The sequence below is a fragment of the Mustela nivalis genome, assembly GCF_964662115.1.
Source record: "Mustela nivalis genome assembly, chromosome: 11".
NCBI lineage: Eukaryota > Metazoa > Chordata > Mammalia > Carnivora > Mustelidae > Mustela > Mustela nivalis.
Window position 1 is genome coordinate 73,630,595 of NC_139030.1, and position 16,185 is coordinate 73,646,779.

The 16,185-nt window shown below is 44.7% G+C and overlaps 1 protein-coding gene and 1 long non-coding RNA gene across 6 annotated transcripts in view; both read right to left on the reverse strand.

Moving 5' to 3' along the window:
• Positions 1 to 1,169: 1,169 nt before the first annotated feature.
• On the reverse strand, positions 1,170 to 2,239 carry LOC309843859. The gene is made up of 2 exons (XR_014300380.1): positions 2,109 to 2,239; positions 1,170 to 1,407 (listed from the first exon to the last, which is right to left on the reverse strand). It is a non-coding gene; the product is annotated as an uncharacterized lncRNA (long non-coding RNA).
• An 8,591-nt stretch (positions 2,240 to 10,830) lies between these two features.
• The window catches only part of SPP2 (secreted phosphoprotein 2), a 31,808-nt gene continuing 26,453 nt past the window's right edge, over positions 10,831 to 16,185 (reverse strand). For all 5 annotated transcript variants that reach the window (XM_082689967.1, XM_082689968.1, XM_082689964.1 and 2 more), the window contains one exon: positions 10,831 to 10,942. The gene's annotated coding sequence lies outside the window, so the exon portion shown is untranslated. The remainder of the gene's footprint in view (positions 10,943 to 16,185) is intronic.

The window sequence follows — 16,185 nt, forward strand, 5'->3', positions numbered from 1 at the left end:
GATAGCAGCATAACTTTAAGGAAAAATAATGTAACTAAGTCAATCCTGAATCTCCCAGTGATCCTGCACACACCCTGAGGACCCCTATCTATTAGCTCCCCGCTAAATTTAAAAGGGGGTTACATGCACATGTCATCTTTCTCTATGATGGCTTTACTACTACAGGCCTTTCTCCATGATGCATGGGGTGGTTAGCTCTTCCCAAAGAAGAGGCATTGGCATAAGTTGCTAAGAGGAAGGTTGCACACTTTCTAGTGTGTGTGGCTATGCATACCTATGCATGCTTACCTGAGTGTGTGGCCCGAATGTGTAGATGAGCATATGTGTTGTGTTTCTTTCTTTGAACCAAAAGGGAGGATTGTCCAATAGTTATTGGCCAAATGGATAAGGCATCTCATATTTAATTACGCTAATCAGCTTCTTTCTGGACTAAATCTTAAAAGTCATTTTCAGATTCCAGGTCAGAATTATGTAGACATATTGTGCAAGTTTGTGGCAGGACCCAGTCTTTTATAAAGTTACAAATGAGAAAAAATAGTTAGTTTGGTAATAATTCCATGATTTATTTTATCACCTTTAATTAAAACCTTTTGTGTCAAGGTGGTAGTTCATATAATAATAAGTGTTTCATTCAGCTAAAACACCGAGGTAGGCTCCTAGAGCAATTGCTTCTGTTTAATACAATCATGATCTTTGTGATAGTTATTTTGGCAAGAACTGGACTCCATGTATCACTATTTAGCACGTAGGATGACTTGGTATGACTCTGATATATATGCTCCAGTACCAAGCAATGAACACACCAATGCCCTTCATATGGGCCATTCAAACATCAGCGGGAGAACAGAATCTTGGAATCTTCGAGTTTATTTACCTCAATGTTCTTATTGCCCAGATATGCCACTGAGGTGAAGTGAAACTTGCAAACATTCCCAAGGTAAAAATAATCTGATGTTAGCAAAGTACAAATTGAATTGCAGATCTTTTGACTCTAGTTACAGTGTTCAGTGATTTTTCTGTGCTGTCTTCTTCAGAACAATGATACCCACAGACCTCTTGAGCTAACATTACATGCAGCAGCCAGTACATTCATGTTATTCAAACCTGGGGGCTAAGGAGCACCCCCATGCAACTGTTACTCTGCCTACTTAAGGATGACTGGCTAACTCTAAGGATTTGCCTTCATTTATTTTTATTTTTAAAGGATTTCATTTATTTATTTGAGAGAGAGAGAAAGCATGAGTTGGAGGGCAAGGACAGAGGGAGTGAGAGCAGACTCCCCGCTGAGCAGGGAGCCCGATGCCAGCCTTCATCCCAGCACCCCATGATCACAACCGGAGCAGAAGATAGATGCTTAACCGACAGAGCCACTGAGGTCCCCCAAGGGTTTGCTTTTAGAATGGAGACCTATAAAAGAAAAAGCACAAAGAAGCACGTTTTAAATATGTGTCTGCCACTAAGATGGAGAGACATGAGCTGATGTTGACTAAAACATATCAGAGGGAAACCCAGACAGCTAAGTGCTGGGTTACCTGGTCCTCAGGGAGTTATTGTTCATGCTCACAAGGACAGCATTTGTAAGCATTGTCATACAGATGGGTCACAGGTTTATTATACATCTTATACTAACCAGTGTAAAATTATATTTACAGGCTTTGAGCAATCGGCTTCTTGCAAGAGAGACGCGTGTGAGCAGAGCGTGCATTCTTTGACCAAGCAGTTCCACTTCTGGGGGATCTTCCTGAAGATGTCATCAGGTTCTCAAAATGCATGATCAAGTGCATTTAAATCCTTGCTATTTTAGTTAGTTCAATTTTAAAATAGTTAATAATTTGCCATAGAAGATTGACAGGCTTCCCAAACTATAGAATAGTGTGCTGTCCTTAAAGATAATTACCACCATCTGTAGTAGCATGGGAAATTGCTTACAATATAATTCGTGTGTTAGGTTTCTAGGGCTGTCATAACAAATTACCACAAACGGGTGGCTTAAAACAACAGAGATTGACTGACTCACACTCATGGAGGCTGGAAGTCTGAAACCAAGGTATCAGCCAAGGTGTCAGTGGGGCCATGTTCCCGACCAAGTTCCCAGGGGAGAATCCTACCTTGCCTCTTGCAGCCGCTTGTGGTTCCAGACATTTGTGGTCTTGGAGCTGTATAACTCCCATCTTTGCCTCTCTTCTCACGTGGCTTTCTCCCCTGTGTGTCTCTGTGTCCTCCCCTCCTTAAAAGGACACCTGTCATTAGATTTAGGACCTACCCTGAAATCAAGATGCTCTCATCTTGAGATCCTTAAATGAATTCTAATGGCAAAGACCCTTTTTCCAAATCAGATCATATTCATGGGTTCTGGGAAGACATATCTTTTGTGGGGGGAGAAAGGCACAATTCGATCTATTATAATTAGTTATTATAAACTTTATGCGGTCCTACTTCAACAATGTACATATACACAGTGGGGAACACCATTTTTAGGATGGGATTGGAGAGCCAACACAAATATGAAAAGGCCTTGCCACTGCGCCCCTAAGCAGAGTTAAGAGAACGAAGGAATCCTGGAGGCCAGAAGTCCCCAGAAGGTGTTGGTGGGCTTGGTTCCTTCTGGAGGCTCTGAGGGAGGATCAGGTCCAGGCATATCTCCTAGCTCCTGGTTGTTCTGGCAATCCTTGGCTTTTCTTGGCTTGTAGGCAAAAACTCCAGTGTCCACTCCATTGTCATATGACCTTTCTTCCTGTCTCCGTGTCTCTGTTTCCTCTTATAAGGACACAGTCACTGCTTAGGGTCCATTCGAATCCAGGATGACCTCATCTTAACTAATTACATCTGTGAAGACCCTATTTCTAAATAAAGTCACTTTCTGAGGTTCTGGATAGATGAGTTTTGGAGGAATATTACTGAACCCAAGGCAGCTGGCATGGGTTATCCTGAGTCAGTACAGTGTGGGGGTCATGAGTGGGCAAGTAGACCTGGAGGAGGCGGCTAAGGTGTGTTACAAGATGCCCTGGGGATGACCAACGAGTCACAGGAACCATCTCGAGGGGAGCTCTGTCAGCTCCAAGCCCAGGCCAAATGAACCCAGGAAGAAAAGAGCACAGGATATCATTTCTAAAGAGTCCTAAGTGAAAGAACCAGACTTACCACAAGCCAGTCCCTAGGGCAAAGAGTGCAACTCCCCAAAACTGTCCAGTACCCCCCCACCGCCACTGCTTGCAGGGCGAGTGTGAGAACAGAAGACCACACATATTAAATGCAATGCATTTTCTTGAAAATGTGAGTTTGCTACCACAAAAACTCACTTTAAGAGCTGAGATGGGGGGGGCGCCTGGGTGGCTCAGAGGGTTAAGCCTCTGCCTTCGGTTCGGGTCATGATCTCAGGGTCCTGGGATCGAGTCCCGCATCGAGCTTTCTGCTCAGCGGGGAGCCTGCTTCCTCCTCTCTCTCTCTCTTCGCCTGCCTCTCTACCTGCTTGTGATCTCTGTCTGTCAAATAAATAAATAAAATCTTTAAAAAAAAAAAAGAGTTGAGATGGGATGTCCCTCTCCCAACGTGTGCCTCAAAGTGGGAAACAGTAGGAGACCACCCTCTGAGCCACCAGGTGCCACACTAGCTGATCCATTGAGCTGGTCATTGAGGGAGCATCGTGGGGGAACAGGTGACAAAGCAAAAAAGAAAAGAAAGCAAGGAAAGGTGGAATGAACAGGAAGCCTTCCACAGTGGCTGCAGCCACGTGGAGATCTCTTGGATGAAGCACCAACAGCCCCTGTGCTTCTGCCCACAGAACGACAAGCACTTCCCAATTTCATTGTGACCTAGTTCCTGGGCCTCGCCCTCCTCACCACAGGCCCGCAGAGCCCAGCTTAGCAAATCCTGCCACCTAGTGCCCTCCAGCTCCCTCCGAGCACCCTGAAGCAGTTGGGAGTCTAAGGAAACAGCTCCTTTTTTCTTACCCTCCCCCACTGGACCCACAAAGCCATTACCTCCACCACATCTTAGTTCAGGGAAAAATAAGGCTCAAATGTCTTATCGGCTCACCAATTTTGTTTTTTCTTCTGAGGTAGGTTTTGTTTGGCTTTTAGGAATGCCAGTTTTCTGAGAATGAAAGCCAAGGGAGTGTCTATTTGGATATCCAAAGAAAGAATGCCAAGGTCATGGGCACAGGAAAACTGGGCATGAACCCAGGTCCTCATCTAATTGCATAAACTGGGAACTCCAGGCCTTCACTCTAAAAAGAATTAAATAGACGGGCAACAGTGTGAGTGTTTAACAGAGAGCTTTAGGGTAAATCAATTCTCCATGCCCACCGGTATGGAGCCCCACAGCTGATGCAGAGAACCATGCTCCCTGACTTGGTGTATAGAATGCTTAGTGCACTATCCAAAGGGTAGGTGAGTCTGCAGGGTGGGCTCGCAATGGTTTTGTAAGAAGTCGCACCGGAAACATCTGATGGCCAAAGTGGTCTACCAGGCCAACAGTCTGGCTATCATTCTCTTTGCTTCCTATCTACTGAGAGAACTTCGAACCCACTGGTTAACTTTCTAAAAGTTTATCTATTTATTTATTTATTTATTTATTTATTTATTTATTTAATACTTTAAATTTTTTTTAGGGAAGGGAGAACACAATTCAGAGAGCTGAGATGTAAGCTCTGGGTTTGCCTCTTTCTAGCAATAGGGTGAGTTTTCTCTAAGCCATGCCTTCCTCATTGGTCAAATTACACTTACAGTGGCAGGCACCCAATAGGTTTATTTTAAGAATTGCATGATGGAATCCATGTGGAGTGCCTGCCTGGTCTGTGGTGTCCAATAAATGATAGCTATTTGGCTGTTGATTCAGTGATTGTGGTCAGGTGAGGAATGACCTCCTAAACATGACCACGTCCTAACCCCCAGCGTCTGTGAGTGCGTTATCTCACAAGGTAACAGGGATCTTGTAGATGTGTTTAAGTTAAAGAACTTGAGATGAAGATATCCTGAAATGTCTGGGTGGACCCAATGAATCACAAGGTTCCTTATAAGACAAATGTGTCATGGTCACAGAAAAGGCCATGAGTATTGGAAAAGAAGGCTGGAGACTTGACCTTTGAAGATGGAGGAGGGGCTCTAAGCCAGGGAATGAGGAGGACAGTCTCTAGAAGCCAAAAAAAGCAAGGAAATGAATCCTCCCTGGAGACTCCAGAAAGAACACAGCCCTGTTAAAAAATACCTTGATTTTGCCCCAGGAGACCCATTTTGAACTTCAAACCTTCAAAACTGTAAAATGATACATTTGTATTATTCAAAGCCATCAAAGTTTGTGCTTCAGCAGCAACGAGAAACCAATATAGTTATAAATACCCAAATCTCCCAGTGTAGCTGGCCTCATGACACTGGTTCAGGATCTTTTTATAAGAGGGATTCCCTCCCTGTCACTAGCCCAAGGATCCAGTCAGGGTGAACATATTAGTGAGTTATATATTGATTGAAATAGCTGACCATTAACCATGGTAATAGAGTCAAATTCAAATCATATTTTCAAAATGAGTAACATCACTTGGAACAAAACAGGCCTGCACCCCAAACAGAGCAAAACAATGAAGGACAACAGGGAGAAAGCTCATGTGAACAATGACCGAAGATATAATGGAAAATACATGTTTGATACTCTGCCTAATTTGGAACATGGGAGGAGAATGGCTGAAGCAGCTACTACCAAGACAAGAGAACATGGAAACCAACACAGACGATGGCACCAATCCTAAGCCACATCCCACATGTAAGGCCATGAGAACACCAGGAGGGAGAGAAGCAGACTGAGCTGCACAGGGGAGAAATCAGCTCTGGGTTGATGCAGAAGACCTCGCAACATGGAGGGTGGAGAGTAGAGTGGGGTCAAAGGGAGAAAGAAGACAGAAGACACATGGATTTTGGATAAATATGCAAACTCAAACACATGAGCTTGAGAAAACTTGAGGGTCTCATATCTGTGGCTTCTCTCATTGACCTCTTACTGTTTTATGTAAATTCTATTGGCAAGTCCATCAAAATGAGCAGCTTTGGACTGCTTCTCTCCCTCTGTCTATTGGCATCTCCAGGAGGATGGGTTCTTACCATGGGGACTCCATTCCTTTGGCAGGGTGAACTGATGGGTAGAATCAGGACTGTAGCACCAGGACAGTTCAGAGATAGAGCAGAAACATCCTGCTGTTGTGTAGAAATGGCTCTAGCCAGGGGACAGAAGGGGTGGATGTTGTCACAAATTAAATCTGGGATTCAGTCTCTCAAAGTTCCCAGGGTGGGATGAAGGTTACAACCCCTCTGGTGTGTCGAATTCTCTTGACCACCAATGCTCACCTTTCTGCATCTGACCCTCGCAGCTCACTGTAGTTCACTGCCTGATCCCAGCCAGAGATTTCATATGTTGCATGGATCAGTGGCTCCATCCATCACCATGGCAACAGTGGCTGGCCTCCTGACTAGGAAACATTATTTGCCCTTGGGCAATGATAGGGCAACCACAGGAAACCATACAACATAACAAGGATGTTATGTTACCACTTCTGGAGAAGTCTCACCTCCAGAAAGACTTCAGGGGAATCCAGCTCCCACCATGTTCTAGGCTCCTTGTGTCCCAAGACCACCCACCTACCTCCTTGTGTCCCAGCTGCAGCTCCAGCCGAAGCCCCTTTGGGCTTCTTTTCCTCACCCCACTCACATTCATCCACAATGGGCCCCTCATACCCTCCATAAAATCTACCATTTACATTAGCAGAGCTCTTCATATAGACAGTTGTGCAAGACGGAAAAATCCTCATTTGCCTTCCTTGGGTTGCAGAAGGACTGAAGATACCTCAGCCTAGAGAAGAAGAAGACAGGTGTGAGGAAACACAACAGAGAAAGAAGGAAAGAGACAGTCCAGAAAGCTCAGAGGTGATTAAGCTGAGCTTTATTTTAAAAGGCCAGAACATGGCATCCCTCATGAAGAGAACTTTGTAGACTGTTTCTTTCTTTGTCCCCATCCCACTTTCCCTGACCCACTAATGCCCAATAATCTCTGAAGAAATCAGGCCATGTATTGTGAAGTGTACATAAAATTGATCTTAGGACCAGAATTAAATCTCCCGCTGTGGTCTGGAAGGAAAGTAACACAAAAAAGAAGACCCACAAAACAGTTTGGGAAGTTGCCCCAAACTCGAGGAAGACACCAGCAAACGTTCAGGCTAAGGCGGCTCCAAAGGTAAGACCTGAGTGTACAGCTTTCCTCTCACACGTCCCCTGGACGAGGGAAGACAAGCGTGGTATGTGATGGGTTGGCGACACGCCAAGCCACACCAAGACATTCGAGGATGGAAAAATGAAAAAGAATCTTAAGTGTTGGAACCCTGGGCAATTTTTCATCCAAGCTGTGAAGGGACAAGGGCGGTAAATGCGGTCCCTCTGTAGAGGGGTGTTCATGTTCCCAGGGGCTCACAAGAATGCAACATTGTTATGCTTGTTCACACTGCTAATGATTCCCTAGCCAACCTGTCACCTCATACAGATTGGCTCCGGTCACACCTGCCTCTGGATAGAGGACAAATTGTTCTGCTGCCAACCCCAGAGTGGCACAATGACATTTCTAGGGAGAGGTTTTTGTCCTTGTACTGAGATTCCGATAAAGGTGGGAGCTGGAAGAGGACAGGTGTGTGCTGATCAAAGGAAACCCATGAACTCTTTTGGGTCAACAGGAAACCACTCACCTGAATTCTGGCCTGAAGGAATTAGAAACAGCCTCGGCAGAGCCTGGAGGTCCTACACGCACAGTTTGTATTTTTGTAGTCCCCACCCTTGCCAACGGTGGATGAGCCCATTTCCCCCACTAAGTGTGTCTATCCCTGCTGGTCTGCTAACATCCTGGGAACATCAGTGTTTGGAGAAGGCATGGGCTGAGTGAGAGCACGGTGCCTGTGCTCGGTGAGGAGAATGACATGCACAATCCCCAGGCACATATTCACAGAACAAATCAGACAGTTTCTTTGCCAGATACATGACCCAGCAGACTCCTACCCCAGTGCCCATGAGTGTTGCTGAACACACCTTTTCAGGCCGAAGTCTGTTTCTTGCTATTCTCTCCTTCCAGAACACAGTGGCAAAAATGTGTTAGCAAAAATGTTTGGGGAAGGGGGCACCTGGGTGGCTCAGTCAGTTAGGTATCAGCCTTTGGTTTAGGTCAGGATCCCAGGGTCCTGAGGTCAAGCCTCAAGTCAGGCTCCCTGCTCCGTGGGGAATCTGCTTCTCCCTCTCCCACTTCCCCTGCTTGTGCTCTCCCTCGCTCTCTCTCTGTGTCAAATAAATAAAAGTATTTAAGAAAAGTTTGGGGAAGGCAGATGACAGAAATACTAAAATTACTTAAATGGGGTTAATATATTGTTGTGATCACTGAAGAGGTCATACCTGTCCTCCATGGATGCAAGATGCATCCTGCAGGGATGCTCCTTTATTAGACCAGGGTGCAGGGAGATGGTGAGAAGAGGGGAAAGCCACATACAAGCTGTGTTGGGTTTCACAACATTGATACCCAAACCCAGTAAGACGCACAACAGCACAAAAAGAGAGTAACAGACCACTCTCATGTATGAATGGTAATTTGGACATCCTCCATGAAGCAACTGGAATCTGGAAGCTTTTTTAAAGAATAGTAAACCATGACCAAGTGGGGTCATTCCAGGAATGCAAAGATGGTTCGGTTTAGGAAATATATTAACATGATTCACTATGTTTTGTTATCAAAGAAGAAAGACGAATTCCAAATCTCCAACTTTAAATTCAAAAAAAATTTTCCAGAGAGGTTTGTTTGAAATTTATGTTTTTAAAAAATTTTTTTAAAGATTTTATTTATTTATTTGACAGGCAGAGATCACAACTAGGCAGAGAGGCAGGCAGAGAGAGAACGGGAAGCAGGCTCCCTGCTGAGCAGAGAGCCCGATGTGGGGCTCCATCCCAGGATCCTGGGATCATGACCTGAGCCGAAGGCAGCGGCTTTAACCCACTGAGCCACCCAGGCGCCCCTATATTTATGTTTTAAACTCTTAGCAGTGGAAGAACAGATGCAACCCAAAGAGGACTGAACTATAAACTCCGCTTATACCAGACCAGAAGGCATCATGGAGCTTAAGGGTGCAACACTGAAATGCTTCTCAGAATGCTATCAAAGTGAGGACTAAGACAGGATGCTTATCACCATACCACTGCTGTCTAACCCTGTCAAAATGTGCTCAAAGAGAATAAGAAAAAGAAAAAAATGGCACAGAAAAATGATGAGAGGGGGCAAAATTAATATTATTTGCAAAAGTTATATGGTATACATGGGACACTCTGGAATAGCAACTGAAAAACTTATTAAAAACAATATGAAAATTGTTGAAGACAGGCCAAAAACCTAACATATATTAGTCAGTTTATGTTATAAGATAGAATGACAAAAGATTTTATTTATAATAACAAAAAGAAAATACCAATAAATAATTTAAATTATTAAATGCCAAACACACCTTTCATGCAAAAAAAAATTGTTTAATATGCCATATACACCTCTTACACGTACACCAAAAAAAAAAAAAAAAAAAAAAAAACCCTCTTAGATTCTATTAAGGGTCACATAAGAAGACTTTGGGAAATGGAAATGTATAGCTTACTCCCACAGAACAAAACTCAGAAGTTGAAAGATGTCAAGTTTTCAAAATAAGCTACAAATTTGGTGAAATTGATTTCAAATACCAACAGAATTTTTTTCATGACTTGACATGCTGATCTCAAAGTGGAAATAAAATTAGTATATGGGAATATCCAGGAAAGTTCTGAAAAATAGGCAAGACTGTGGAGCAAGACAATTTCTAGTCTTAGCAGACATTGAGAAGCTATAGGAAGTGGGGCAGTTTGCTACGGGAGCAGGAGTAAGTCGTCACTTCTTTTTTCTTAAGATTTTATTTATTTATTTGACAGACAGAGATCACAAGTAGGCAGAGAGGCAGACACAGAGAGAGGGGGAAACAGGATCCCCACTGAGCAGGGATCCTGATGCGGGGCTTGATCCCAGGACCCCTAGACCATGACCTGAGCTGAAGGCAGAGGCTTAACCCACTGAGCCACCCAGGTGCCCCAGCAGTCACTTCTAAATGAAGGTGCAAATGACCAATAATGCCTTTACTGTATCACCCATCTGGGAAATAGTTCTCAGGGGCTTGTGACCTCTTCCTGGAAAGCCAGGGGGATCTGACAAGAGTTTCAGTCTCACTGGAAAGGGACTGCATTTGGGTTTGTGGATTCTCACGTCCTGTAATCCTCTCATGGCGACTGCAGAAGGGCCTGGATCCAGGAAGTGCTCCAGCTGCTGCGATTGCCAAGAGGCCTGGGAACACAGACCTCTGTCCTTGGGTACTTTCCTGGCAATATCCACTTTAACAGAAAGCTAGTTCTTCTATATTGTTGCCCGGGACTGAGAAGTCTAGAGAAAAAGAATCCACAGGAACATTTTGATGGTAGGGAGGGGCCTGCCTTTCATCCCTAATTCACCAGATGATATATTAATTTTTTTAATTAAAATAAGTCACAAAAGGAAAGACACTCTTGACACCAAGTTGCCTGGACTGATTGTCTTTTTAAGAATATGGAATTAAAAAAAAAAAAAGAAGGAATAAGGAATTTACAAGCATTGCCTATTGATCTAAAACACACATTTGACATAATTATACTATGCATGACTACTATGTGAGTTCTTAGCTCCTAAAATCCTTAGGTAATATTAATCTCCTCATGTAATTGCTTCTTATCTAAAAATTTGATAGTTATGCTTTTTTTTTATCAGTCAATGGAAAAAGAGGAAGAATAAAGCATTTATTAAGGACTGGAACCCATCAAAAGAAAAATCACACAATTCATGAAGCATCTTTCTTCTCTGGCACTTCTATTCTTTCCAGTGTATTTTGCTGTGAAAAGAGAGAAGGAGGGGGGATTAGACTCTGTGGCATGCATTCCACATTCCTGCTATGGAGACGCAGGACCCAACACTCCTGGGTGTATTCAAAGGGAATCCAAGGTAGCCCTAGAGACTGGAACAACTGTGCAAAGTGCCCAGCTCCTTGAACAAAGAGCAGAGGTAACAGACACCTGCTGGGGAAGGGGAGAAGTATTCTAGTTTGAGCATGTGGAAACATATCCACATGGAGGATAAGGCAGAGTCTAGCATGCTGTTGGTTAAGGCAGAGTCTGGAAATGGAGGGTGGAAGGCTCCCCCGACGGATGGGCATCAAAGTGCTGAGGGTGTCTGGGATCATGTGGGAAAGAGAAGCCAGTGAGAAAAGGAATAGCCCAAGCTGGAGTTCTGGGGACCACCTCCATTTGGGGAGCAGGAGGAAGAAGAGAGACCCATGCAGAACAGAGAGAAGACTTAGAACAGGAAAGAAACCCTAGACGCAGCCACAAAGTTCAGTGAGCAAAGGGAAGGCCAGGGGGCTGGAGGCACCAAGAGCTGGAGAGAGAGAGCAGGGCAGCATTTCTTTCAAGCCAGGTGGAAAGGAGACCTGAGAGAGTAAAGAGGAGGTGGGAATGTAATGGTGGTCGGGGGGGGGGGGACCTAAGCCGTCATTATTTGCAAAAATTTGCCTACTTGCTAACATTCCTTTGTAATCCCCAAATGGATATTCCTGGTGATTTTGCGTTCATTCTAAGAATGCTTAGGGTGATGAAAAGCTAGTCTTCCAGCATCCATGTTGCCAGCCAAGGTCAAACAAGGTCATGCTCTGTCTCCTTATTTCAGTTCATACTATAAACAAGTGTCTTTCTTGCATACCATTAAGGGCCATGCTTTGGGCATTTTTGTATTTTTTGTTGGTGATTTTGCGTTTCAAATGGCCCCCACGCATCGTGCCGGGGTGGTGTCCAGCCCTGTTTAGCACAGAAGGCTGCGGCATGCCTTATGGAGAATACGTGTATGTTCAAGGAGCGTGGTCCAGACCTGAGTTATGGTGCCGTTGACCGTGAGTTCAATATGGATCAATAGCGGATGTTAAATAAAGTGCCTTTCAATGGAAACACACATCAAACAAGGCCGTGTACTGACTGGTTGATGAAAGGTGACCAAAGGCTCACGGGAGCCTAACCCTTACTTCCCACTGGAACAACAGCTCCGTATTTGCTAATTCAGTGTTAGCAGCAACTTTACAGATCATAACTACCAAGATACTGAGAGTGGACTGTCCTCCCTCCTTCAGGTGTGCACAACAAAAGAGCATCAGAGTAGACTATAAGTGGACACAGGCCCACATGGCCAGCTTTCCATCTCCCAGGCACCAGCTGGTCTTTCCTATCTCAGATGGGGAAAGGGGTCTGGTTCCTCCGGTGAGTGGGCAGCCTTGGGAGGTTATGACAACAAGTTGTCACTCATGGGTCTGATCCCCAAATATGGAAATCACTCAGCCAGCTCACTTTAGGGGCCACACTGTGGGGTCACCCCTCCCAGGTAGCTGATGATAGGTAGGTACGTGTAAAGGCTTCCAGGCTTCTAATCTTTGCCTTCCAGTGGGAGGCTGCCTACCTAGCTTCACCCAACACGTGACAGATGTAAATAATCCTTGGGTTTCTAGGGTGCGTGGGTGACTCAGTCCGTTAAGCATCTGACTCTAGCTCAGGTCATGAACTTGGGGTCCTGAATCGAATACTGTGCCGGGCCCTGTGCTCAGTGGGGAGTCTGCTTGTCTCTCTCCCCCTGCCCATCCCTCCTCTCTCAAATAAATAAAGTCTTTAAAAAAATAATATTAATCCTTGGACTTTTGCCCTCTCATGCTGTTTCCTATACATGGAGATATTGACATGAGGTTGAATGTCACAGGGCAGGGAAAGAGAGACAGACAGATATCAGTAACAATATCCCAATCTCGGAGGCATCTGGGTGGCCCAGTTGGTTAAGCATCTACCCTCGGCTCAGGTCATGAGCTTGGGGTCCTGGGATGGAGCCTAGTGTGGGGCTCACTGATCAGCTGGGAATCTGCTTCTCCCTCTGCTCCTCACCCTGCTGGTGTGCTCTCTCTCCCTCTCTCTCTCTCACTAAGCAAATTTTAAAAGAACTCTTTAAATCCCAATCTTAGCATCACCTCTAAGAGCAATAGCCTCTGATGTCCACACTTCCTCATCTACAAAACAGAAAAGAATGACAAAGCTTCATATGAGTTGTTGCAAGATTTTTAAAAGGCAGTGCATGGGAAGGTCCATGCACAGACCCAGGCACTCTGGAGTGTTCTGATCTTCCTTGGGGCAGGGACCAGACATGTTTGTTAAGCAAACTGACAAACTCATGAAACTGATCCTTCTCAGCGTGCCACCGTCCACAGCAGACCTTACTTGCAATGGCCTGCTTTGCAGCTTTGGGGCCGAGTTTCAGGGGTCCACACGAATCGTCATTGCAACATAAAGGAAAACGCCTCGCTCACGCCGCTGTGGTTTGGGTGCTTTCCGTGTGGTTTGTGGTCATCTGGCCACTGAGTAATTGAAAAGGGTGAACTATTCCAGCCATAAAGATCAAGCAAGGGCTATAGCTGAGAGATCCCTGACAGGATGAGAGTTGGGACCTGATTTTCATGGCCCCTGTGTTCGAGGAGCAAATAAGAAAAAATTCCAAAGCTCATGTTGAAATCCTACCTTTCGCTATGGATTCCTATACGTGAAATGATTTTCTAGCAATCTGAAAGAAGCCTAGAACACTGTTTATTAAATTACAAAAACACTTAGTCCCTATAAAACCAGGCTGGGAGGGTTCTGTGGTCCTTGAATCAAAGACTCTGTCTTTGGGGAGCTCCCCACAAGAAAAATGACCTCCACGACTTGAACACGGTCATCCTGCCTTGGGTCACGCATGCGTTTTTTCCTTCCTTCCAGCCTGATTATTATGTTCTAGACATTATTCTTAACTTTATGGTAGTAAACTAAAATAATTAATAAGAATGAGGGCCATGCGTTGCTAAGAAGGTCACGGTCTAGCAGGGCCAAAACCAAGTATGAAAATAATAATGAACCTTTGAAGGAAGGCAGCCAAGAGGTTAAGAGACTGGAGCATGATCTCACAGCTCCTGGTGGCAGAGCAGGCTTGGAGCCAGGTCCACAGACTCAGGTTCCCGTGCTGGCCTTCCCAGGCTCATTTTGGGATTCTAGGAAATTCAGAGCACCATGGAGAAATCTGAAGGTCACGGGAGCTCAGGGTCATAACTGGGTCATAACTGTGGCAATGTCAAGCCTTTCATGGGTGCTGCCTTTAAAAACACATTTGATAAGCAATCAGTTTTGTTATAGAAATCAAATCAATATTATTCACACACGGATTGCAAATATATTGCAATCTATGTGTATGAATATGCCCAATATAATCATATTATTAATAAATGAAACACAGCCAGTTCATGGGGAACTCTATTTTGCCCCCTGAGGATACTCTATAAAGCAAAAGGAAATTATTTAAATTGGTTAAAAAAAACAAAAGGAATACAATGGGTCCATTTCTTCATAATGAGTAGATTCTAGATCTCCATATGAAGCCAGTGTTTATTTTTAGGAGGCACATAGATTAAATAGAAAACCTACCATTTGCATCTTTCATCCAATAAAGCTTCACTGGTAAATTTTCCTTCTATTTTTGTAAAATGTCAGTTGACTTCTTTCAAATTCCAGTGGTTAAAAATTAATTATACTATGCTTAACTGATTTTTTTTTTTTTTTTAAATAACAGTCTCAGGCACCTAAAGTGAAGGATTCCGTCATCCCTTCAAAAATACTTGTCGAATGCTTGCTGTGTGCCAGGCTCTGGGCAGGGCCCTGGGAGACAGTAGCACCTGATGTGCCCTGAGTCCTGCGTGCACTCTGCACCCCGCGCCCAGGGTGTCTGGGGCAGCCCGGTGGGACAGAAAAGAGATGAGCAACCTCAGGGCTCCGTAATGAGGACAGCTGGAAAGGGGTCAGAGTAGACCTCCCATGGGAAATGACACTGTGCTGAGGCCTGACCGGTGAGGAGGGATTAGCCAGGGAGCAGTCCCATGTGAAGGTCTCAGCACAACAAGCTGTGAGATCTCAGTACTGCTGGAGCTTAGGGCCGAGGCAGAGTTGAGAAGTGGACAGGGGCTGGATCACCAAGACCTTTGTGCGCCATGCTAAGGAGTTCAGACTTTATCCTGAAGGTATGCAGTGTTATGCAAACTAAAGTCTGTGAAGGCTCAGACTTTGTTATTAATGTGTGTGTGTGTGTGTGTGTGTGTGTGTGTGTGTGTGTGTGTGTGTAAAAATGAATGTGCATTGAATTGATGTCTATAATTGCATCTGAAGATTCTTTTCAAGTGTGCCCTTCCTGATGTCCCCTTACTACATGGAAACCTTTAGAAAGACTTAGTTACATCTGCTCCAATCCCTAGTAACTGGAAATTTATATACTTGGTGATACTCAGTGTGGGTTTGGTATACCCAGGCTCAGTCTTCAGCTCCCCACCACACTAGTGGAATAGGCTATTCTTCCTTTTGGCTCAGTGTCTGCATTTTGCATACCTCTGCCTTATCCCCAAGTGAAGCGAACACTAAGGGGTTAATATGGAAAGAATCTGACTCTTCTGTTTCGGGATAAGCTTGAGGACAGCATGTAAGGTGAACAGCATGAGGTCAGGACCTGGTGCAAAAATACAGGCACTGGTCAGTGGTGACAGTAATGACATGAGTGGCCAATGCCAGGGAGAATGTGTGGCCATGATTCATAAGACTGGACCCCTGTGGGTGTGAGGAGAAGAGAAAGGGGAAAGAAGGGTCAATGATGCTCTAAAATTTTGAGCTTGAGGAAATAAGGTGGATGAAAACAGCCTGAATTAAGGAAGGCAGTTGAAGAGGGCACCGGATAGGTTCCAGGAGGATACAGATGCCCATACCAACTTCATCCAGGACAGAGCATGGTAAGAGATGTGTGCTTGGACGTAATTGCAGATCATTGATGAAGTCAGCAGGTGGAAGATATGACAAAGCAATCTATGGAAGGAGGAGAGGGTGGGCTAAGGAGATAACTACAAGTGGTCACCAGTATTTAAATTATTGATCAAGGAAAAGAAGGCAGATCCAGTTTCTTGGATTGGAGGGCTGAAAGCCCAGGGTGCAAAAAGCAGACCGTGAATGGGTGGGGGAATGGGGGGAGCAGCAGCCAAGGACCACA